At 39.6% G+C, this 25504-nt stretch overlaps 1 protein-coding gene across 3 annotated transcripts in view; it reads right to left on the bottom strand.

Annotated features, from left to right (window-relative positions):
- Nucleotides 1-25504, bottom strand: part of ADCY1 (adenylate cyclase 1) — a 163732-nt gene that overhangs the window by 111405 nt on the left and 26823 nt on the right. The window lies entirely within an intron of this gene.

The following is a 25504-nucleotide window of genomic DNA, read 5'->3' as shown; positions in this document are numbered from 1 at the left end:
TGTCATTTTCATTCATCATCATTTCATTCATCAGCCCATTGGCAGATCTGTCCATAGAATAAGGAGAGCAATATCATCAGTATTTGTTCAAATATACCCTGAAAACTAAAACTGAATTTTCTTGTGCCTTTGTAAAAACATTATTGTCCCTTTTTTAATAGTGGAGAAGACAGGACTGATAAACCTGTGACTGCAAAAAATGTGTGCCTAGGTACCCCAAGCTTTGATATTGTATCATTTGCATTTGGAAAATCTGTTTCTCTTCCCCTATCCACTGTTAGCAACCATACTGTACTATTTGAGAAATCATCCAAAATATCATTGATGCTATCCTGGAGCAGATGTCTCAGAAGGCGCTGAGTCCTTTCAGATGACGGCCCTTAGCACAACACAAGGCCCACCACTATGCAACAATCAGCAACCATGAATTACTTTGGAAGTACTTCTATAAACAGTGTTTTTGTGAAGGACACAAAAATGACTCAGCTGCCTTTCTGGGTTTTTAGATGTTTTAACAAACTTAAAGTTACTTAAGTAACATAAATAACTGAACAGTGGTTTGTACACAACCTCCCTATCAAAAGGAATTCTGTCCAAGTTTCTCACCACATCTCTGAAACATGTCTTCAGTATATAATTTCTGCAATGCAATGTGTATTTAGTTAAGAGGAAGTAATGCCTTTTTTGCCAGTGTCTTTTCAGTGTCAGTATCTTTAAATACCAATAGCCTACAATGTCATGATAAGAATTCATGGGATTCACAAATTCCCATAAATCAGAAATAAGCTGGCATTTAAATTGGCCAAGAGCGAGCAAAATAAGAGCAAAGAAAGACATTACAGCAAGGAACACAATTCATGTTAAGTTCTTGTGCACCTAAAAGAGTTGAAAAAGACTGTATAACTGACATTTGTTTCCTACTTCAAGGTATACATTTCAAGGTAATGCATCTCTACTGTTGCATGATCTACCAGCATAAATTGGAGAGGAGACCATTTCTTTTTTTTGCACAGTATAATGAGTCAGTGTGCCAACAATATAATCAAATTTTAAAAAAAATAAGACCACTGATATTGTTGAAGAGAATGCTTCCTAACAAGACAAGGGTTGAAGGCATTATGGTAAGTCAATATAGTAAACAAAGATCCAATACGACACCTCTGATGTTTTTGGAGAGACTTTAGGAAATGCTCCACTCTGCAAAAATAAGAAGCAGGAAATTTCTGATGTGTAGAACTAAACATAATAAACATCCTACATCTGAATAGTGGGAAGAATTGAAAGACTCATTCTGAGCCAGTTTTATATACCTACATGGATTCACAAGTATTTTAACTTTTACCTTCAAACCTGGTTGTTATTAGTTAACAGGACATCAACAACAAATTTCGTGCAAACATTTTCACCAACACAAAATCCAAAGATAACCTGTCACAATAAAACGGGGCTTTGCTTACCATTAGTGTTACTTTTCTCCTCAGCTATCAAAAAAGAAACAATTATGTTCCAATAGCTAAAAGCAGTGAAGAATATTATAGCTTCCACCCTAGAATGGCAAAATGCAGGTTCATCTGCATTCAGATGAATTTTAACCTCACAATCTCATGTACCACTTACTTATATGCTACTTCAGATGACAATACAGACAGTAAAACTTTGAAGATGAAATGCGTATCATGAAATGCATAATGAGCATATTATTTCATGATATAGGCTGAGTATAAACAGCCTGCAATTCCCATTCTGCTTTATTTTGCTTGATCACAGAAAACTGTTTGAGGTATATCAATTTTTTATTACAAGTTAACACCTAGTAAAATGAAATTACTGTAGAAATTCCAATGGAATCCTATTTTTGGAGACATAAATATGAGCACACTCACCTTATCCTTGCATTTTGTCATGTCAAAGTGTAGTGACAACAGTGTATTTTAAAGCTAATTCTTCAAGTGCAATGGTATAAAAATAGAAAGGATTTTTAAAGGTTGTATTCAAAGACAGTGAAGAGAGCCCACAAAATGAACAGAGCTGACAGATACAGACAGTTCAACTACTTGACCCTGCCCATATACAAAACAGCTGGTAATAACACAGGGTGAAGAGCTATCTTTTTGTGCTGATATCAGAGTGACTTAAGACATAAATAATTACCTCTACAGACAATAAAAAAAAAGTCAACTCAGTTTCTGGATTTAAACTAGAAGCAGTCAAAGACCATATATTGTAACAATCTGCCAATTGTTCTGGAACTATCATTATGATTTCACACAAGCAACAGTGATCACCTAGTCTAGGGGTAACCAGTAGGTGGGTTCCTGCTACTTTCAGGCTCAGCAGGGTAAGTCATTTTCTGATATGCTTTGAACAGTTTAAGATAAAACAGAGGCTTAGCTGTCAGCTCTGGCCTGCAGGGAATCAGGAAAGTGATAAAGCAAGTAAAAGATTAATAGATTTCAAAATGTGAGAAAAGAAAGTAGGGCAGATTGTCTCCTGAGGTAAGAGTTACTTTCCTCCACAACCTGTTTCTACTTAATTACTATTTTTCCCCCAATTGCAAAAAATACTAGTCTTTCTCTCTATGCTTCTCAAATGTGTGCCATTTTCCAGTCCTTTCATTTTAATATGTACCTCTACTTTTCATTTTAGGTCATTCCTACATTATTTATCATACTACTGCTTAGTGCTCTTCAGGTTTCAACATCACTTTCTATTTATAGAAATACCAAAAAACTATTTTACTTGATGCAACACAAAATGGTTCAAAGATAATTTTATGCTGCAAACTTTAAAACAATGTTATTCTTTCAATCCATAATGAGATTACAGGTCAGCCAGAATACAACAAGGTTATCAGACTCATGAAAGCGTGTTTCCAAAAATTTTTTGTCACTGTCAATGAATCCTGTATCATGCATTCTGCCTATTGCAGTATTTCAGTAACAACATTCTGAGCTTTAAGATTCTCTAGTCCTTAGTCAGTTACATTCCCTGCCAGCAGATGAATTCTGGCATGGTTACTTGTGTGAGGGTGTTATCAAAGGCAGACTTCCAATATAGCTAATCCTTATGGGCTGCCTAGAGGCTGGAATCTCCGGCAGCTGTTAAAACCAAATGGTAACCTGTCTCTACTATTTATTTCTCCAGTGCATTTTTTGGGTCTCAACTTACTTTTGGAAGGGAACTTGAACTGTGCAATACAGCAACACCCATCAAGGGGTTAGAAAATAATTCTAGCAGTAGACATAGGTAACACATATGCATATACAGAGTTCGAGGAGTTTAATTAAATATCTCCTTTTTATTCCCCAGATTCCTCTTCCTCTTCTTGAGTCTCCCACAGAATTAGCTGAGAGACTCTTTGAAGAGTCTTTTGAAACTTTTTTCATTATTCTCTCCTTTTTCTTTCAAAGCAAGATATATTCTCCCTTTTTTCTTTCAAAGCAAGAATACTCATGTGGGCTTTCATGGATGCACTTGCTCTTTCTCAAATAAATGGTGAAAAATTATTCTACATATTGTTATTTTCTTTTTGAGAGGACTCTGTTTACTCAGTAGACATTCTGTTCTCAGGTTAAGAGTTGCATAGTAGATGGTTCAAAATTAAAGCTGGTTTTCACTGCAGAGTAGCTTTCTGTTTATACTACAAAATTATCTCAGAAAAATGTGGCTGTTTCCAAAAGTTGTAAGTGACTTTAAGTGACTTCTGGATCACAGAAAACCTTTTACAAAGTGGTATTCATATGGGTGGTTACTGAAGTGCCCAAATAATCATAAGCTAAATAATAAAGGAAACTTTAAGAGACTTCCATCAGAACTTAATTGCACTTTCTAAAAGGTGGACTTGTGGTGTAAGTAGGACTTCAATAGCTACCACTCCCACAATTATAATTTAGTAGCTAATATCAGTATTTCATTTATTCTCAGAAGCATGAGTTCTCATGAAACGCATGAAGTAGAGTAGAACATGTAGGAGATACGGCCAGCATTTCCATATGAAAATCAAAATTTGCTGGAAAAGGAAAGATCTATGCAATTCCTGTGTATCTGAATCCTTAGATACTTGATGAGAGGTATCTAAACTCTACTTCCAGTTTTTTCCATTAATTGAATTTTACTGCAAGTGATTTCTGTGCCACTATTGTTGCTCCTGTTAGGCTAATATAATATTTACTCATTCTGTCAAAATACTTTGAGATACAGCAATTCAATGCACTATTTTAAAATATGAATGTCTATTATGAGGAATGTCTCTAAAGAAAAAGTCATGAAAAGCTTACAAAAATGAGTTAGCACTTCTATCACTAAAACCCTTCAAAAGCAAGACAAGACTGTACTCTTTATGAAAATTGTTGGTATCATGAACAAGAGTTTAAACAAAAATAGTTTCTTCTGTTATGGAAAATACTACCATTAGAGCAGTGCTTTATTTACTGTACAGTGCTATACTGTACAGAGGAGAATGCACAACCAGGTCTTGATTCTGACATGGTGTTATTAAGTTTAGAAATTCATTTAGTCAACTCACTTTGAAACATTTTGATCATGTTTAATTACTAAATATGCTCCCTCTGATTGCTGAAGTAGTGTAAGAGAGGAAAGAGAACTTTTTAGTTCATGACAGTTTCCAAAAAAGAACACCCTCCAACCAGATAAGGCAGCTAAACAATTTTTCTCCAAATAAATGCATTCCCATTTTGAATAAACATCCCTCTATTTCTTTTGGTAAAGTTTTGGTTCCATCTGGCTTATGTCATATGCTAAGGAAATGCTGTTCTACTGTGCTATTCACATGGTTTCTGCATTCATTTGTAACCTCCTGAATCTACAGCATACTCTAAAAGGAGATTAGTGAATAGTTCTTTCAGTGACAATGAGTGCAGGTGTCTCTGTTGAGGAAAAGACAGTAGCACTGGGATGTCTTTAACCATACAAGTAAAGAGAAATTATTATGATATGAAGGATGCTAAGTACACTAACCACAGCCAGTTTTTCTGATGTGTACACACACAATAAGTAATTGCAGAAATCTGCTTTGTGTCTCCCCCTTTGTTTGCATACCTGTTTGACCAAAGTAAAAGACACAATTTAAAAAAAAAAAATTAAAATACATGCCATACACCTTTGTAAAAAAGTTCCCTCTAAGAAAGCAGAGTCACTGAGAGCCATCAAACACACCAGTCTTAAAAATTTCACTTGTTCCATCGTTCTCAAAAAAATATGCCCTTTTAGCTTGGAAGCATGCTCTACGACAAAAGTTATAGTACACCTCTCTCCTACATTATAGACTGTTGTCTGTTTATCTTGCCCAAAGCATTTATCTCTGAGATTAGGTAGCAGAGACTTATGATGGAATAGCAGAAGAAGAGCTGATTGAATCATAAATTTTGAATCTTAAATCTTATGCAGCACTGAAACTTTAAAAAAAAATGAAAAATGTAACCATGATTACATATATTTATTTTGATGAAGTTGCAAAATGGCAGCTTTCTCCTCATCAATACCCTCACTCGAGTATATGATGTGAATCTATGACAATAATTTTGGCCTCTTTTTTGAGATTCTTAAATTCTGTGCCTTTCTTAGGGAACTCTGAAAGGAACTCACAATTCCATCATTTATACCTTTCCCAAAAGCAATAAATTAAATCTTTGTTTTGATGTATCAAGACTTCTGAGTTTGGGTTGGGGGTTTTCTTGTTTTTTGTTTTTTGTTGGTTTGGGATATTTTTTTTTTTTTTTGATTTTCATTTGGTTGGGTTTTTTTGTTTATTTTTGGGTTTCTTTGTGGCTTGCTGTTTTTTGGGAGGTTGTTTTGTTTTGTTATTTTCTTGTTAGAAAGACAGAAAGCAGCACTTATGCACAAGAACTTTTACTGTTTTCTGCTTTTTTTAATGAAGAAAGAAAGCTGATTTTTAGGGAATTTGAAAAATACTATACAAAAGACTTACAGGTAACTTATAATAGAGCACTGCTATATGAAATTTTAGATAACAGGAATAAAGAACTGGATGGAAAATACAGGATGAAATACCTTTAAGCATAACTTCTAAATTACTTCAAACTTTTCCAAATAATGAATGATTTAATAAAAGCTGTACTTCTGTGGAGAAAAAAAAGGCCAAAGCACACAGCAATATTCTTTTACAAATGGCTGGCAAAATTGCAACAGTACTGTTTGAAACTTCCCAATGGTAAGCACTGGGTTGTTGCACTTCAGATATTAAAAAAAAATAATTAAATGGTATTATTTGTCTCCACCTGATCCCTGTTTTTTACATATAATGAGTGCCTAGTGATACACGTGTGTTATTGACATTATGTGAACAATGTTAGTTATTTCTTTTGGTCTCATATTTGTATGCACAAACCCAACTGATGTTAATATGAACAGTCTTCCCATGTATCAAACTAGAACTTCAGCTAGATAACTGAAGGTTACTTCTAGATAAAGCAAAAACTCTCCAAAACCCACAGAAGTGGGACTATTCAGAAGAGAAAATCTGAAGAATATTACCTCTGAGGGAAAAATAATTTCTTAGTCATTCATATTACTTTCTGGGTATACAGGAGAACTAGCATTCCACAGTTTTTCAGTATATGAGAGGCAATGAATGCCTCTCAGAGAAGATATGACAGATGTGATATCTCATATACAGCTTTTTCTTGCTCTTATCATGTACTGCACTCCAGAGCGTGTAACAGGTTCACAGAACAGCACATACCTTAAACACAATAATATGGTCTCAGTCACTTCCATCTGTGGAAAGATGACACAATGAGCTACCCAAAAATGCCAAAATATTCTTATTAATGCCTTATGTGTCACATCCCATGTATTTCTTAGTTCTGGGAAGACACAGTCAAATATTACCAACATGGTTTAGGAATGGTATTGCTCAATTTAGTGCTCTTGCCAAAACACTCCAAACCATACAAAAATACTCCAAGCCATGTGCAAGCTCTCTCACTCCCTCCTTCCCCTCCCTGTTTTCCTGCAGCAGCTGGGGAAGAGAATTGGAGGGACAAAAAGCAAAGATCATTGGAGAAGATAAGAACGATTTACCAGAAACAGCAATTAAATAAGCAAGGTAACAGCAGCAATATCACTGACAGAGTGCACAGGAGAGGCAAATGATTCACACACAATTGTTCACCACCAGCAATACCCTGAGCATGGGAATACTCCTGCCCCTGGAAATGATGGGAGGTGGTATAGGATAACCTCTGGGTCCCAGCCATGCCTCTTGTGGCTACTGCCAATGTTAACCCTTTCCTAGCTGGAACAAGGGCAGTTACTTATATTTCTTTCCTGATTTAGCTGTTGCATTCTTTTGCAGTGTATTTTAAGCCATCATAGAACAAATAAGCCCCCAGCTCTTCAGTATACTGGAAGCATACTAGTATACACTTCTGTACACTGGGAAGTTTGCTATGGGTTTGGGGTTTTTGGATGTTGCAATTGCTCCCAAGCATGATGAATAGCTTCTATCTCTCACAAAATACTTCGAATATGTTGCCAAAGCCATTTAAAATAATTTCTATAGAAATTGTGGCCAATATTTTTATTTATTTATACACGCACAGAGTCCAGGTCATCAGCCTCTGAAGTTATTCTGTATCAACCCGAATTCTCAGCTTTCTATTTGTTTCTTATTAGTTAGTATAATGCTATGTTTTGCTATTAGAGCATAATGCAGCAGTCTGTTGTCCAAAATTTATTTGCATTTGCTATATGGAATACATGGTTCCTTTCCCCCATAAGAATTAACCTATCCTTTTTTTTAAGCTGCAGTAACTAAATACATCAAGATTGTGGGAATATACAATCCAAGCTACTTTGAAACCTTTAGTGGTGCCATAGTTGCTAGGTGACCAGACCTTCAGATCTTAAGTGAAGATTTTTTGCATTTGAGTCCTGTGCATGGTCGAGAAACAGCAGGTAGTGGCCTCAGTTTGGTGCCAAGCTGCTGCAGACAGGAAGCATTTCTTATCTAGAGTACAGGTCTTAGACTACAGATGCAGAATGAGGCCATGGTTTCAGTTCAGCAAGGGCAGAACATTTTCAGATTGTGCCTGTAACAACCCAAAGTGGAAGACTACCCAGTCTTAGTGAGACAGCCTCTTTCCAGGCCTCCCTGCCATGCACCCTGCGCAGCCCATTCTGTGCCACACTTGGAGTGAACTCTTTGTCACCTCATGCTGCTGTGGCATGATCTGGTTACACACATAAAATATACAATGTCCCCCTTGCAGGGTCTGGCTTTCTGAAGAGTGATGGTTATGTCTTGAGCCCCTGTATGTTCTGGCAGCTGGAACACACTTCCAGCATTTCATTTAAGCCCTCTCAGTCAGCAGCTTTAGTTTAGTTTTCAAAGTATTTTCTGTGAAAACTCAAAAGTGCTATATGAAGTTTTGCCAATAAATGTTGCTATTTTTTGTTTAAATGAAAGAGACAGGTAAAGATCACAGAATGCTATTCTTTGAATTCTGAACAGGATGACTTTCTGGTTTGGTTTTCTTGGGCTTCTACAGCTATCAAAATACTCAGAAACTCACCCCAACTTTCATTTCATTTCCTCCTGCTTAAAAACTCTCTGGTGGATCTCTTTTCTGCTTTGAAAATTTTTTCAGTTCTGGATAGCTTAAGGTTGTCCATAAATTAAGATTGTACGATCTTAAGAGAAATGCCCACCAGTGATAGAGCTGATGACAAAACATGGGTTTTCTGAGTCTGAGCTCTGTTCTCTAGTGTTCAAGCCTGGACTTTTCAAGCCTAGGAACTGTGCTGCTGGGGATGAAATACTATCCCCAGGCTTACTCTGTGTACTGCACAGCCACTGAACCATCTATCTGGTACTGAAATGGTGTTCTGTGCTTTACACAGGCCATTTCCAAAGAGGACTTGAATTTTGCAACTGCAAATTTGGGTGCATAAAACCTGGAAATGCAACATCAATCCCTAAAACCTCTAAGTGCCCTTTTTGCTTTTAGCTTCATGGTATTTTTTCAAGGTCCAGGAGACAGCCATGGGTACAATCAAGTTCCCAAGCCAGTGTGTGTCAGTTAGGTATGATTACAGACATATCGTAGATGAGAAAATAAACACAGATTCGACTCAAGAAGCTGTCCAAACATTATGCTGTAATGAAGTCATCGTCAGGAAATCATGCTGAAATGCATTACTTACGATCCTATATAACAAATTTAAGTAATTTTTGGTGACCCAAGCAATGTCAGGTACACAGTTCCATATCAAGTATGGAACTTCACATTTATTTCATGCTGCTAAAAAAAAGTTTGCTCCCAAAATGTCCAGAAGTATACGGAAGTCTTCTAACAAATTACCTTGAAATTAAATTGAATGACTAAACTGTGAGGACTTGGTTCTCTCTCACTGGTGAAACACCTGGTCATTTACCAGATGGAGGTAAAGTGAGGAAAAAGTGCATGTCCTGTTGCCCTGGCTGTCTGTGCACTATTAAAATGAAAACATAACTGCATCAGTACTAAACTGATGTCAGTCAGTTTCCCCTTGCACCAAAAAGATTGCCTGCTAGACCTGACAACTGTCCTCTTGTCTCACTTTTTTTTGGTCTCCATGCAGACATTTGATGCAGTTGGTGAATGATATCACTTCTGGTCAATTGTCCTGAAAAATGAAAGTGTTTGCCTTGAGAAAATCATGTTCTATTACACAGAGCCCAGTTACTTTTCTCCCCATTGTGCTTTACAACTTGCAAGAGCTGTCTTTATAGATAATGAGATTTTGACTCTGCAGGGTCATTTAAGCTACAGTATCTTCTGTCAGTGTCGGCATTTGAGAGCTTTAATACTGTCAGAGTTGTACAGGAGCTGCTTAAGAAAAGATGGATAATGTTAGCCACTTTCTTGTTCAACTTTGAAAATTATTTCTGTGATGAGACACCAGCTATAGAATATGTCACTAAGAAACTGATTAATCAAGAGATTGATAGGAAATTTAACAAAACAAATTTTGGTCACACTTGCACTTGATGGACAGATTGATTAGGACCACTAGAGGATATTCCTCTGTTTAATTATTGTAATTAACAATTTAATCAATCAGTCATTTTTTTTTAAAGAGAAGCCAAATAAATTCTAAAGATTTAGGATCAAACAACTAAACCATACTTATTTTTACTTACTGATCCTAAAAATCAAGTTTATTGCTGGAACCTCTGTATGGTAATGATTAAAAATAGTCTGTGTATGCTAAAAAATGAAGGCATGATTCCATGGTAGTATTGGTAGCATTCCAAACTCATTCATACAAACCTCACTGCTGGATCAGGACCTTAGAGATAGTCTGCCAATTTTGTGAGCAACAGAGTGTTTTGAAAGACATATCATAAGGGCGTAAGACTAATAAATTCTTGCATTACATGATTGTCTTCTTGTGCGTACATTTTCTGGTTCTGTTTTAATGTAACATCATTTAAATGCAAAAAAAAAAAAAAAAAAAAAGAATATCGTGAATTCCAGTCATATAAAAACACGGAGTTGAACTGTGGAAATAAATTAAAGTATTACTCAAAAACTTGAAGGTGTAACAGGGTTTTTTTAGGAGAAAGGAGGATTAAATGGCAGAAAAGGCAAAATTAAAAAAAGGAAAAAGTAAAACAATTAAGTGGAACTGAAATATGCCTTCTCTGAACAGAAGAGTAGAAGAATAATAAGGGGGCTAAAATTAGAGATATGATGCCAAATTAGGACAGTTGTTAAGACTGTGCTATGCTTTTTTCCTTTTTATTTTGTTTGATGTAGGTTATTTTCCCATTTTAATTTTCTTTTTTTTTTTTTTTTTTTTTTTTGCCAAGGTTATATTTTGGACTGCCTTGTAAGAGAGGGCTTTGGGCTATCTTTTGCTTAAATGAAAGAGACAGGTAAAGATCACAGAATACTATTCTTTGAATTCTGAACAGGATGACTTTCTGGTTTGGTTTTCTTGGGCTTCTATAGCTATCAAAATACTCAGAAACTCACCCCAACTTTCATTTCATTTCCTCCTGCTTAAAAACTCTCTGGTGGATCTCTTTTCTGCTTTGAATATTTTTCAGTTCTGGATGGCTTAAGGTTGTCCATAAATTAAGATTGTACGATCTTAAGAGAAATGGTACTATTTCCAAGCACATATTATAAAAGACTGCAAACAGCAGAATTTTATGCCCTAGAAAAGACAAGAGTGGCATTTAAATGAGTTATTGAGTATTCTGAATATTTCTTTTTCTGCTTCAAAGCCAATGAGAAAGATATTACGCTATGCCCCAAAGCAAGCTGTTCACTGCTAACAAAATAGTAAAAGTCAATTGCAACTACTGTAATATGTCATATTATGCCATATTATATCTTCATTAACTGTATACAAATCCCTTCTTGCTGATTGCTCTCTTTATTGCACAAATAAAGAAATAATAACTTTAGAATAAGACATGTACTTTACAGTGCTGCTGTACTTTTGCCTTCTTTTGGTATCAGGTTTGCTTGCTGTCTGACCTCAAAGCTGCAGAAAAAATCCAGGACTGTATTTGGCTACGTTTACAACAGCAAGCAAAATACCCAACAGGTGTGCAGTTGGAAAGAGGAGGTGCTCAGGATGCCCACAATAGGTGCATTTTAGTAAAGGTTACTTTGGACCAGCTCTAGTTTGTCCAGTTTCCACTGCAGTCTTTGGTCTTAAAGACACAAGATGCATTACCAGAAAAAAGGCAAGAGATTAGGCTTTTTTTCACTCTCACTCCCTTCCCAATACAGCAAAAAGTAGAGATCACTTTTTAAAAGATCCACTGCCCTACAAGTCTCAAAGAACTTGTATCATAAAGACTGCAGAAGGAAAGAAAAAATGACACATTACAAAGCTATGTGCTGAATCATGCTAATGTAAATGTCTTTAAGAGGAGTTCATAATAAAAACAAATATAGCACTGTTGGCTATACTATGTGTGTATGAGAAGCCTACAATATACAGAAGAGCCTGACAGATGTTAATTACTCTATGACAAAACTTTGATGCCTAAAGGAATATAAAAATATTTCTTACCTAGTCATTCAAAAGCTTGTCAACCATTTTAATATTTTCTAATGTCTGCTGATAACAGTAGACTCCTGAAATAGGTAGTTTCTAAATCATTATATAATAACACCAGACACAATCCTGGAAATTAAAAGTATGCAAGAGGGGATTTAGAAAAGGTATGTGATACTGAATCAAACCTTCATAATAATTCTACAGATATTTAGAATTTTCTGAGCCAGAAATGTAAATAAGTAAATATTATTTCACAGTCAATACTCTCCATTTTTTTTCCTTTCTGTACTCTTAAGAATAAAAATATATGTGAATCATACATTCTTGTAGCAACCACATATTAGTTACTCTAATTGTTATGACACTGAAAAAAATTGTGAGTATTAGATTATTCTAATGAAGACTCTGCTTTACTGTTATCATTAACAGACTGCTCCTATGTATATTTTGAAGTACAATTAAGCATAATTTTAAAAATGGTTTATGTCAAAACCTTCAAAAATTTTCTTGTGTGATTGTCCCAATGGTCTGACAAAGTATCCACTTTAACAGTCCACAAACCCTTCTGCGAGAGATCCTAATTTACACACATTCATTAGTGATAGTTCTGCCTTCAGAACTAAATGTCAGAACTAAATGTCAGAACTAACTCCCAGTGATCTGATCCTAATTTCTCAATGAAGTCACCTGGCGTACTTAAAAGAGCATCAAACATTGAATCATGCAGCACCTGAAAGTTAAGGAGATAGTGTAAGTTTGGTGAAGACCCTTACAAACTGGTGGTGTTGAGTTAGTGATTTTGAAACAGGATGAATGTCAAAGAAATAAAAGATGAGTGAAAACAAAACAAAAGAACCTGGTAATTTTGAGAAAGTGGAAGACCACACAGCTCAAGAGTACACATACTTAGCAGATGAAATAACAACAGATTACTTAGAGTAAGAATAGTTGCAGGGAGAAACAACGAAGCAAATGAAACAATAAAACCAAAAGCTTGAACCAGTTAAGGTCCATCTAAACAGTGCAGAAAGTAGGTAGTCAGACCAAATGGGTGTATGCTTGTATGCCAATACAGAATGGGGTACTGGGATGAATTAAAACTGACAAAGAACATATTAAAAGGCAGAAGTGGCTATTATTATTTGTTTTATATAGGAAAAAGTGACCAAAAACTACAAAGAACATCTGAATCTGTAGGAAAAGCACAGAGAGGGAAAAAACAATGCAATGCTTAGAGGAAAGGTGTGTCTGAACATAAAGTCTGTCTCTGTAGTATTTTTACTTTAAAATTAATCTGAACTAACACTAGTGCAAATCACACTACTTCTGTTCATTTTTAGGCATCTTCAGCAACTTCTAGCTCCAGCTGGAAGTTGGAGTATCTGTAGTAGTAGGGACAGGCGAACGGAAGATCACGGGATGTGACGGAAAGAGAGACCCTTCCCCCCTCTCCCTGCTTCACGTTATCTATTAACCCCAAAGCATGTGACTACACCTAACCCAGTAGTTTTCCACTCCCGACTAACCCTAGAGACCCCACAACCCCCCTCTGACGTAGCAAAGACCCCCAAGACTATTTAAACCCATGAGATAAGATAATAAAGGCTTTTTGACCGTCCACCATACTGGTGTCAGCGTCTTTGTCGTTAGCCCGAGTGGTCCGGACAGGCCGGGCCGCCGTGCTGCCTCTTAGAACCGGGTCGCCGTTGTCTTTTATAAAGGCAACAAGTATCTTTCATTAAGTCCAAATGCCAGCTAAAACACTAGTCAGAGATGAAATCCATAATGTTCACACCAAGTTCTGTCAATTTTAAAGATATAACCCTATGCTTTACATTACATAAATAACAATTGCCCCAGTGCAATAACTTTTACTAAAACCCCAAATGCATAGTCTATAATCAACTAAATAGTCTATAATAAGCTAAATTTTGACAGTAGTCACTTCACATTATCTGGTTCACTTTTGTATCTACATGAAAGTCAGAATGATAGCAGGCTTTCTGCTTTAATAGCTTAGGCTTCCCCACTGTGTTCTAAAGATTTCGTTATTATAGCTATGTTATTACTGCCAGGCTATCTACATGTCTCTAACCTTTTGATAGTTATTTTAAATTCTGGCTTTTATTATGTTGCATTTGCTATGTTGCCTTGCTTTGGCATGTTGAAAAGAACCCTCAAACACATTTATTTAAAAAAGACAAATTTTTATGTTGAGTAACTTAATGGGTCTATCTTGATATAATTAACTAAGCACAAGAACTAAGATTCAAGTTTTAAAGAGAATTCTAAACAACTTTATTCATATTAATATGTCTGTAATTGTGTTCAGATTACATAAATTATGTGTTACATTGTGCTCATGGGCATTCTGTTCCTCCTTCCCTGGGACCTCTGTGGCTCTGATCAAGATAACCGTGGACCCCTCCTTCCTGCCCTGACAGGGTTGGCGGAGAGCCAAAGAAGCCCTCTCTGTCCAAAGCCTAGATAAACCCCTGACATTTCCTGATCATTCTCTTTTGCCCCACTCTTCCCATGGACATCACAAAATAAAGAGAACTGCATCAACATATATCGGGGTAAGAGCCTCTCTTGGAAATCTTTGCCATCTCCTGATATTCCTCCCCTCAAAGCCTCGGAGCTCTGGCCTAGCCTGATAATTTAGGGGGCTGAGAGGAGGGGAAACATCAGTTGGTGCCCCAATGTGTGCTGCCATAAGCCCACAAAGGAGCTGGAGATTGTATTTCAGAGGATCTCGATAGCTTTTTGGGACATTCAACTGCCCTATTACTCTAGCTGCCTCTAAAGGCTTTGAGTGAAAGGGAAAAGTCAGGGACCTCGCCTGAGCACCCTCAGGTGAGCCAGCTGGAGAGGGACCCCAGACAAGTAAACAGACGAACCCCACAGTTCACAGGCTTGGTAAGTCTTCTGATCGCGTCATCCCGGGACTGCGTCTGGCTGGGATGATTATTACCATAGTGACTATGGGGAGCTGCACGCAAAAGAAGCCTGAATCCTGCGCACGCCAGCTGGGAACCGGTGGGCTGTTCAGAGCAGAGCGGACCGCTCTGACTGATAGTATCCACGTTCCCAGGGTGGAGAAGTGATGGGAGGGAGTCAGCAGCTCTAGCACAGCGGTGGGGGAACCCCCCCCCCGACCCTGAGAGAGCAGGAGCCGCTTCGGCAGCAGCGGGACAAGCGCCCCTTCCCCCCCCCCCCCCCCCCCCCCCCACTCCACGCTTGGATTCCCAGGCTATGGTGGGAATTCAAAAAATTCGTGCTGTGTTACAAAGTCTGGTGAAGAATAGACCAGCGATACAATTAAAATAATGCGTGCAAAAGTATCAGTGGAACAAAAGAGCACACTGAAACACCTTAGCAATATTTTAAATAATGTTACATTCTCAAATAAGCTCCTCCTGCACTTTGTATGCTGGCTATCAACAGAAATACCAAATTTTACTGTGCAAGAACTAAATTCGCTTTCTTTTTGGGACCACATTGGACAGACACTAAAAGTCAAAGATGGTGAACATAAAGCTTCTCAATTTATTCCAATATTTTTACAAGCCCGAAAAAAATATTTTAGAAGCAGAAAAGAGCATACAAACACAGACTAACAGTCCAAATAATCCTTTTTCACCCACCTACCCACCTCCTCAATATCCCAGCCCGGATATTCCTTCACCCACTCTGTACCCCCTTCTAACACCTGGTTCTTCTGAGAAATATAGTCCAGATTTCTCCAAAATTGAAGAGTTCTCTTCACAGAGCCCTGCAGTGTCTCTGAAACACACGCGGGAGCATAATGGCGGCGACCATGTGCTCCGACCTCCTCCCCCTCACAACCCTTTCCTCCCCCCACCCACCCGCCTCTCCTCCAATCCCTTCCGACCTCCGACAGCCCCCCCCCCACATCCTACTTATCAGAGCCAGCCTCCGCCTTGCCTCGGGAACGGGGCCGGGGCCGGCCCCTGCACAGCTCCCAGCCCCAACGCTGAGGACGGCATGGGGGGAAGGCAGGCCAGCCCAGCAGCTCACAGCATGGGCAGGGCCGGAGTTTCTACCGCGGCACCGACAGCCTGGGAAGGAGGGCGGGAGCTGCTTCTCACTGGGACCCAGGCGGTAGCGGGGGCAAACCCCTCTGCCTCTACCGGCATTAGAGATGAATCTATACCATCTATAGCACCTGTTGTCTATTTAAGTAGGAGAAACGGTACCAGAACATACCAGCCACTACCATATAAAGCCAAAACAGAGATATGCAAAATACAGAGAGAATTTAGGAGGTCTAGTGAGATTTTTAAAGGCATGATAAGGGCAACTTTTAATTCAAATGAAATGGTAAAGATATCACTGATTTATTTAAATGTTTACTAACACCTTCTGAATATGAGATATGGGAAAATAAGTGGAAGTTAGCTTTGACAGTAGTTTTACAAGAAACACAACAAACACCCAGTGAGGCCATGGACAGTGATGGCAATCCTATTACAATGCATCATTTATGTGGTACAGGAGACATATAACGCCTAGAAAAACAAACCAGACTGTTATCTAGGTCGGTTTTGGAAAAAATCTGTAATGCTGCAGAAAAAACATTGTATCAATTACCGGTAACTGAGGCTAAGGGCAGCTATATTAACATTAAACAATTTCCTTCCGTGAGTTTTTTACAGTTTGTGGATCGTTTGAGAACCCAAGTTGAAAGACAGGTGCAAGACTCTAGGGTACAAACAGAGCTGATTAAAGAAATGGCTCAGAGAAATGCAAATGAGACCAGTCAAAGAATTATCCTCAGCCTTCCTCTCGACCCATCACCTAGTCTCGCTCAGATGATTGATGCCTGCGCCAGGAGAGCAGAGTTGCTCGATACTCCTGACAGTCACACAACATCTGCAGAACTACAGCCTGTTGCCACTGCTGCACCAAGTCCAAGGAGGCAACCAATGTCATCAGACCAGCTGCAGCATATAATTTCCTGCGTTGCAAGAAACCAGGACACTTTGCCAGAAACTGTCCTCAAAACCAGAACCAGAGAAAGATCAACAAACAAAAAAACTAAGTGCAAAGCACGTGCCCGCTGCTAAGACAACTACGTGCAAAGATATAAATATAGTGGGACCCACACGGGAAAATGCCTCTCTCTTAACAAATAAGGGGGAGGGTGGGACTCATGGGGGGGAGGGGGGGAACAGAAAAATAAAAATGTAAAATGTACAACGAACAATGAACAAGGTTTGGCAGCCGCTAGGCAGACCTCATCTAGTGACTGCCGAAGGGTTTCATTTCAGATCCACTGACTGGGAAGTCATTATAGTGGACCTGTCAAACAGCTCACAAGACCTGCAGGTGTACCAAATGGAACTGGACAGTGAGTATTTTGTTACTGGGGACACAGCATACACCTCCAGAGATTGAAATAGTTCCCATGACTACTAAGGGAAAAATATCCAGTCTTATGCTGTTGGCATGTTGCTCACACCCTCCATTTTACCTAGAAAAGGGGCAAATTCTGGCACAAGCCATTCCCATCCCAGTAGAAATAACAGTAGAAGGAAAATCACCAGAAGTCTACTGGCCAGAGGTGGTAGGAGAGGATAGACCCTCGATGGCATTCAACCTAGCACATGGGTCAGAGCACCTTCAGGTGGAAGGGGTTCTGGACACAGGTGCAGACATCATGGTGATACCTAAAACCATGTGGCCACTGCACTGGGAATTGCAACCTGTGACACGCAAACTTCAGGGCATAGGAGGAACCACATTGGCAAAAATTTCCAAAAATGTGCGAATTGAGGGACCTGATGGGAAATTGGCAAGTGTTCACCCATTTGTGGCAGACTATAAGGCTTCTCTGTGGCGAAGAGACACCATGTCCCAGTGGGGAGTCCAGCTTGTCATTCCTAAGACACCCCAGGATTTTTGGAAGTAGCCACTGTGGGGCGCCGTGCCCACAAGTTAAAGTCGTTGAATAACACCCCAAAGTGGGTAGCACAGTGGCCTTTGAGTAATGAGAAATTCGAGGTGCTTGAGAAACTTGTGAAGGAGCAGTTAGCTCAAGGACACCTACAAGAGACAGACAGCCCTTGGAATTTCCCACTCTTTGTATTAAAGAAGCCTGGGAAGGCCAAGTGGAGTTCGCTCCACCATCTCAGAGAAATAAACAAAATTGTAGAGGACATGGGTCCACTCTAACCAGGGATGCCAAGTCCAGCAATGTTCCCTCGAGATTAGCAATTGGCTGTCTTAGATATTAAGGACTATTTCTTCCAAATTCCATTACACCCTGAAGATGCCCCAAGGTTTGCATTCTCAGACCCTACCATCAATCGGGAAGCCCCAATGAAACGCTATCACTGGAAAGTTTTGCCCCAAGGTTTAAAATCCAGTCCTTTCATATGCCAACAGTATGTAGCAGCACTACTGTCTCCAGTACGTGCAGAGAGGAAGGATGCCATCATTCTTCACTACATGGATGATGGGCTTGTGTGTGCTCCCAATGACTCTATACTCCAATACACGCTTGACCTAGTGGTTGAGATTTTAACCTCTGTTGGATTTCAATTGCAGAAAAACAAAGTTCAAAGGATGCCACCTTGGAAATATTTGGGCCTGGAAATCTGTGCAAGGACCATTGTCCCTCAGAAATTGGAGATCAATTGCAACCCCAGAACACTAGCAGACCTTCACTCATTATGTGGGTCTTTGAATTGGGTAAGACCCTGGCTAGGCCTCACAAATGAGGACCCAGAACTTCTCTTCAATTTATTGAAGTGGGAGAGGGAGCTGGCCTCCCCCAGGGAACTGATCCCAGAGGCAAAGACAGCAATCGAAAAGGTACAGAAGGCCTTGTCAGAAAGGCAGGCACATCGGTGTGACCCAAATCTGCCTTTCCAGTTCATTGTTCTAGGAAAGGAAAGCTGCCACACCTGCATGGGTTGATTTTCCAATGGACCGAGGGGCAGAAGGACCCACTCTTAATCATAGAATGGGTCTTCCTATCACACCAAAGATCCAAGACCATCACTAGGCCACAAGAGCTGATAGCAAAGTTGATTCAGAAGGCCAGGGTGAGGTTGTGCGAATTAGCAGGGTGTGACTTTGCATGTATTCACCTTCCAGTCAGGCTTTCTGAGGAGGGAAGGAACTCTCCTGAGAGACTGACCAAAGGGATGTTTGAGCATTTGCTCCAGAGCAGCGCCAGTCTCCAGTTATCTCTGGACAGCTACAGGGGACAAATATCAGTCCATGCGCCGTCTCACAAGTTGTTCAATGAGGAATTCCTCAAGAGAAAAGGAGCCGGAGGGCACTCAATGCTCTCACAGTGTTCACAGATGCCTCTGGAGCTTCCCACAAGTCGGTGATGACTTGGAGAAAACCACAGACTCAGCATCGGGAAGCTGATTTTGAGCTTGTGGAGGGATCTCCCTATGTGGCTGAACTGGCTGCAGTGGTGAGAGCTTTTGAGAAGTTTTCTGAGCCAATCAACTTGGTGACAGACTCTGCCTACGTGGCAGGAGTAGTGTGCAGGGCAGAGCAGGCTGTGCTCAAAGAAATAGAAAATGAACATCTCTTCAGGCTGCTCTCAAGGCTGATTTATTTAATCTCTCATCAAGAGCATCCATTCTTTGTGATGCATGTGAGGTCACACACTGATTTGCCAGGTGAGATTGCAGAGGGGAATCGCAAAGCAGACTCCCTTGCTGAACCAGTCGAAAAAGCACGTCCCCCTGATGTTTTCCAACAGGCAAAACTGAATCACCAGCACTACCATCAGAATGTGCCAGGTCTAATTCGACAGTTCCAGCTAACACGGAGTCAGGCTCGAGCCATTGTGACCAACTGTCCTAATTGCCAGCTCCAGGCCGTGCATCATTGGGCATGGGGGTAAACCCCAGAGGCCTTAGCAGCTGTGAGGTATGGCAGACATACATCACACACATTCAGAGTTTTGGTCGCCTTGAATGTGTTCATGTAAGCGTGGACACATTCTAAGGTGCAGTGTATGCCTCTGCTAATATAGGACAAAAGGCTGCACATGTCAAACAGCATCTAGTGCAAGCATTTTCAGTATTGGGGGTTTCAAAAATGATTAAAACAGATAATGGCCCAGCATATATATCCAAGGAGTTTCTGGAATTTCTCCAACAGTGGGGAGTGGAACATAAAACTCGCATTGCCCACTCCCCCACAGGTCAAGCTGTAGTTGAGCATGCACACCAGACGCTCAAACAGGTATTGAAAGAACAAAACAGTTCAGCTCCGTGGATGTCTCCACGAGAGAAGCTCTGCATGTTTACCATCAATTTTCTGAACTGTTCATTTGAAAACATAAGTCCACCTGTTGTACGTCACTTTAACAGTGGCAATCAGTTCAAATTCTCTCAGCATCCCCAGGTCTTGATTAGGGATCCAGAAACTTGGGAAACCAAGGGTCCCTATGAACTTGTGACCTGGGGTCGTGGCCATGCATGTGTAGCTACTCCCTCAGGCCCTCGGTGGATTCCCCAGAAGTGGGTGAAACCTTTTGTCCCCAAGAATCCAGGTCAGACAAAAGGGGACAAGAGAAGACGCTGCCGGGAGGAAGAAGAGGGATGTTCCTAAGCGTGAATTCCTTCAGGCAGAAAGAGAAACTTTATTATGTTCTTAAAATGTTTGTTTTTCCCTTTTAGACAAAACCTACCTCCCCCTCAACCCTGTGATGAACCCCATCCAAGTTGTCATCCTGAGAATGCTGAAAAGAATGTTTAAGGGCTAGGGATTCACGGGGTGGTGGACATCTATTGTTAGATCTATTTTGTTACTCCTTGTTATTTTGTTCCTTGTAACCTTGGTGTTCAGGATCCTGCATCACTTGATTTTCAAAGCTATCAAGGGTCTCATACCTTCTACCTCAGAAGTCAACCACACAGAGTTGGCAAACCTGAGAAGGTCTGACTATACCGCCAACTGTAGGTGGTGGGAAACCCATACGCCGGGTTGAATCGAGCCCAGTGCATTCCTGTAACCTTGTTTAACAAATAAGGGGGAGGTGTTACATTGTGCTCATGGGCATTCTGTTCCTCCTTCCCTGTGGCTCTGATCAAGATAACCCTGGACCCCTCCCTCCTGCCCTGACAGGGTTGGCGGAGAGCCAAAGAAGCCCTCCCTGGCCAAAGCCTAGATAAACCCCTGACATTTCCTGATCGTTCTCTTTTGCCCCGCTCTCCCCATGGACATCACAGAATAAAAAGAGCTGCACCAACATATATCGGGGTAAGAGCCTCTTTTGGAAATCTTTGCCATCTCCTGATATTCCTCCCCGCAAAGCCTTGGATCTCTGGGCTAGCCTGATAATTTAGGGGGCTGAGAGGGGGGGAAACATCAATTATGTACAATTTAACCCTTAAAAACCTGTGCTAATAGGGATATTGAGGGAAATATATTTCCATGGTAAGGCATTGTGTAATGAATTCAGTGTAAAAAATACACCAAGTAATTACTATTTTGCCTGCCTAAATTTCCCCTGTAGGTTCAGTGGATTGTTAGAACCTGCCAACTGTTAAACTGCTACTGTATTTCACCTCAAGTAGCAGCTTTTCATCAATGCACTAGGCAAAATAATTCCTCTAAATCTGTAAAGTCTCAATGCTATCAAATGGACCAATATATCTAACTCATCACCTGTATAATTGCATAATTAATGAAACCTAGTGGTTGCTGCAATGCATTCTGCTGTACCAACTTATAACTGCCATCCTTTGAGGTAGCAAACACCATCAGTTCTCTGGGGGTTTTTTAGTAAGCAGTGAATGCACAATGTGGCATAGCATTTTGAGTAATCAAGACAAGACTTGACTGATAGAAGTAGGATAAAAATATAAGTGAAATAATAATTTGATCTAGCAAAGCAACATTTTAGCAAAAATGAAGCAGTTTATTTAGGGACTTATGACTTTGCAGTCAAGAGAGCCAGTCACCATGCATGTCAAAAGGTTGAACACTGCTTGTATGTCTCCTGAGGATAGCACAGTGATACAAAGACAATACCCTCTGAGGTCTGAAAAACTCTTTATCCACGGAAATGTAGTTGCTCTGCCCAAGAGATTTGAAACTCTCTCTTATGCAAGTGTATCCTTCCAAGGAAAGTGCTGTGCTCATATTGTTTCTGGTTTCAGTGTTTGAACAGATTTTTGAAGCTGTGTGTTACATCATCATTAATACTGCTATGGACTCATGAAATGGGCAGTGAGTGGGGAGAGGCACAAAGGCAATGTGAGCCAGCTGAAGCAGAGACTGCCCTAATGCTACTTTCTGCTGACTCTTGTTCCTGTACTGATTCTCTGAAAGAGAATAGTCCAGAGTATCTTGGATCAATAATAAACCTGACAGGGATTTCTTAGACATGTGGTTCCCTGACTGCACAGCTCTCATCCATGCTGACCAAGCAAAAAAAGGTATGGCAGGTAAATACCTCCAGTCTCCAAAGAGACACCAATTGTGGACTAAGTACAGTAACTGTCTCCTGCTACTATCTCATCTATGGACCAGGAAAGTTTTGGATCAACTGTACTGGATCTACATTCTGAAAAGTTCTAAAGGCTCTCTGGAAAGATCGTAATATGCCAGAATCACAGACTCACATAATGGAAAATAGTTAACTACAAAGAGAATTAACAATTTGTATCAGAGGTTCAGTCTGAATGCTACAGTGGAAAGCTTTGGGAAATGACACGGAACTGAGGGTACAAGGGAGAAAAGCTTAGATTTCCTTACAAAAATGTAGATGTTTCTGGGAAGGAAGCTCCAAGAAGAATGTCAAGTTTTCCATGTTTCTCTTTATCTGTTTTTTCCCTTTATCCCTAGCTAAAAGCAAAGGGAATTTTATTACTGGATTTCAACAGTAATAAAAGTATTTGAAAGCTCCAGAGACTACCATCAAGTCTGCAGTTATGAAGCCATGAGTAAAAAAGTAAAAGAGATGGTTACAAACAAAAAATGTTCTTGTCCATGATTCAAGCATAGGTAGACAAGCAATAGACAGCCTGCCCACTCCTAAAACCTAAAGACAGGTGGACAAGAGTGATACTGCCAGTTAGCAGCGTGCATTTGAAAAAACAAAACAAAAACAAAAACAAAAAACCCTGATCAGGTAACTAAAATCATAAACCCATAACTCAACCATCCAATGTAGATGATGGAAATAGTATTAATATGAGCCACCTAGGAAACAGGGCAAGCCAGCCACCCATTTCTAGGACTGACAGAACTGAGTAGAAGACCAGCTAACTGCAGTACATTTTGACAGACCTAATCACTACAGGATCCCACAAAGAGTTAAGAAGTGAAACAGTCAAACCCACAGTTCCCATATGGAGTCATTCTTCACAAAAGATCAAAGCTCAAAATCAATGTTTTTAGCAGTTGCTGAAGGTTATGAGTATCATGCAGCATTTTGATGACATTTTTCTATTTAAATAAGCACCCCAAGAGAAGAGTGCAAAAAAATCAAATGTCTTTTGCAAAGATATGTTACACAGTTCCAATTCAGCAATATTTAATTCAACTCCTGCAAAACTTTTATTTTAAAAAATCCTCACTTTTTTCCATTTCTCCATCTTTCTTTGTCAAACAGCAGTTTGCTCTGAAAATTTTTACCATTCAGTGGCACTCTGGCAAACCTGGTGAGGAATTCTCCTGTGTTGTGAAATAGAGTGTGGCTTGGAACTATTAAGAATGCTAATGTCAGGTCCATCAACTGTGGCATTAAAGCTATTGCACAGGCTGTTGGTTGGTCTGGTGATTCAAGTAGTGGCTGATGCACACTGGTAGCTGAACACATCCAGCTTGCGTTTTTCTGCACAGAGAGGTGTGGGGCACTACCTCTGAAAAAACAAGTGTTGTTTCACAGTGTTTTGTACAGCCAACCTGATGTTTTAATATGTAGAAATATATGATAGAATCCTGAAATGCCACTGTGAGACACTACATGGGAAATTACCAAGACCAACACCAAAAGGAGATCAGGGAGAAAGAAATTAAGTGAGCCCTGAAACCCTGTCAAGAGATTTGAAAAAGCACAGTCATAAATCCATAGGAGTGCAAATCCCTTTCATCCTATACAGTTATCCCTTGTTACATAGTTGGTTTTGGCTATCGTCTTTCAAGCTGTGAAGGCCTAGACACTTCTCTGAAGAAATTAGAAGTCTGCCTGGGTATAATATGTGAATTATTAATTCTGAGTTATCTAAAATGGAAATTAGACTGCCAGATTGTTGTATTGCTCTGGGGAATGGTTTCTCCCTCCCCAGAGACCCCTGTCGATGTGACCTGTTAGTTTGACCCTTCCTTCCTCTCCCGACCAATTGGCTAGGAGCCAAGTAGCCATTCCTGTACTGAACCTAGATAAGGCTCTGTACCTTCCTTGTTCGCTCTCTTTCCCTCTTCCTCCCATGGAATAAACCTCTTGGACCACACTGGGGGTTGGAGCCTCTTTTGGAATCCTTGTCCAGCTCCTGATACACTTCCCCCCCAGGCCTTGCAGATCTGGGCTAGCCTGGTAACTTTGGGAGGCTGAGGGGGGTAGGTGTATCACCAGATATGTTCCACCAATTATCCTTTTAAAGTCAGAACAGCATTTTCAGAAAAAATTATTTCCTCACAAATATAGGTCAGTCACTGTATTTCACTGATCAGATAACTGAAATATCTTAACCTACTTAAAGGAGTTCAAATTTAAACTTACTTCCAAAGTCATCCATTGCAAAGTGATATGTCTCTGTGTGACTCTGTTCTATGTTATGTATAAATGTATGTTTTATATATGTGTATATATATATATACACACCTATATATCAGTAACTCCAGTGTAGCATGACATTCCAAATATAAACATAAAATCAAAACATATAAAATATAAACCGTCAGTGCAATAGCCCTTGATTACTTCAAATTACTTTTAATTAGAATTCAACCCACATTTTCATGCTGCCCTGCCATATTGCCCAGTATTTTACAGATTTGCAAGTGAGCAAGAGATGCTAATACATTCCTGTACAATACATCCTGACATGCTTTATTTGGTTTTCTATTTAAGTGCTTAGCCAATCCATGCAGCAACAGGAACACATGTAATATGTTAATGTGAGTGTACATCATGATTCTGTACTCCTGCAAATGATTCTCACCTTCCTGGAAATATACATGCTATGCTCCTAAATGCAGATGGTATTAATGAGAAAGGATTGAAATTTTTACAACAGGTGTTTACCATTTTTGTCAGCATGTATCTTTGCTTATTATTAATTAAAAATAGGTGAAATAAGGACAGTGTTTGCCAAACTAGAAATAGAAGAAATGTAAATCTACAATTTTTACACAATTCTGCTTTAAACAATTACTCAAAAATATACCCATTGCCAAGGGATTTATGATGCACTCACCATTAAACAAAGTCCAATTTTTATACAGCAACCAT

The sequence above is a fragment of the Taeniopygia guttata genome, chromosome 2, assembly GCF_048771995.1.
Source record: "Taeniopygia guttata chromosome 2, bTaeGut7.mat, whole genome shotgun sequence".
Classification (NCBI taxonomy): Eukaryota; Metazoa; Chordata; class Aves; order Passeriformes; family Estrildidae; genus Taeniopygia; species Taeniopygia guttata.
This window is presented reverse-complemented; position numbering and strand designations above follow the sequence as displayed.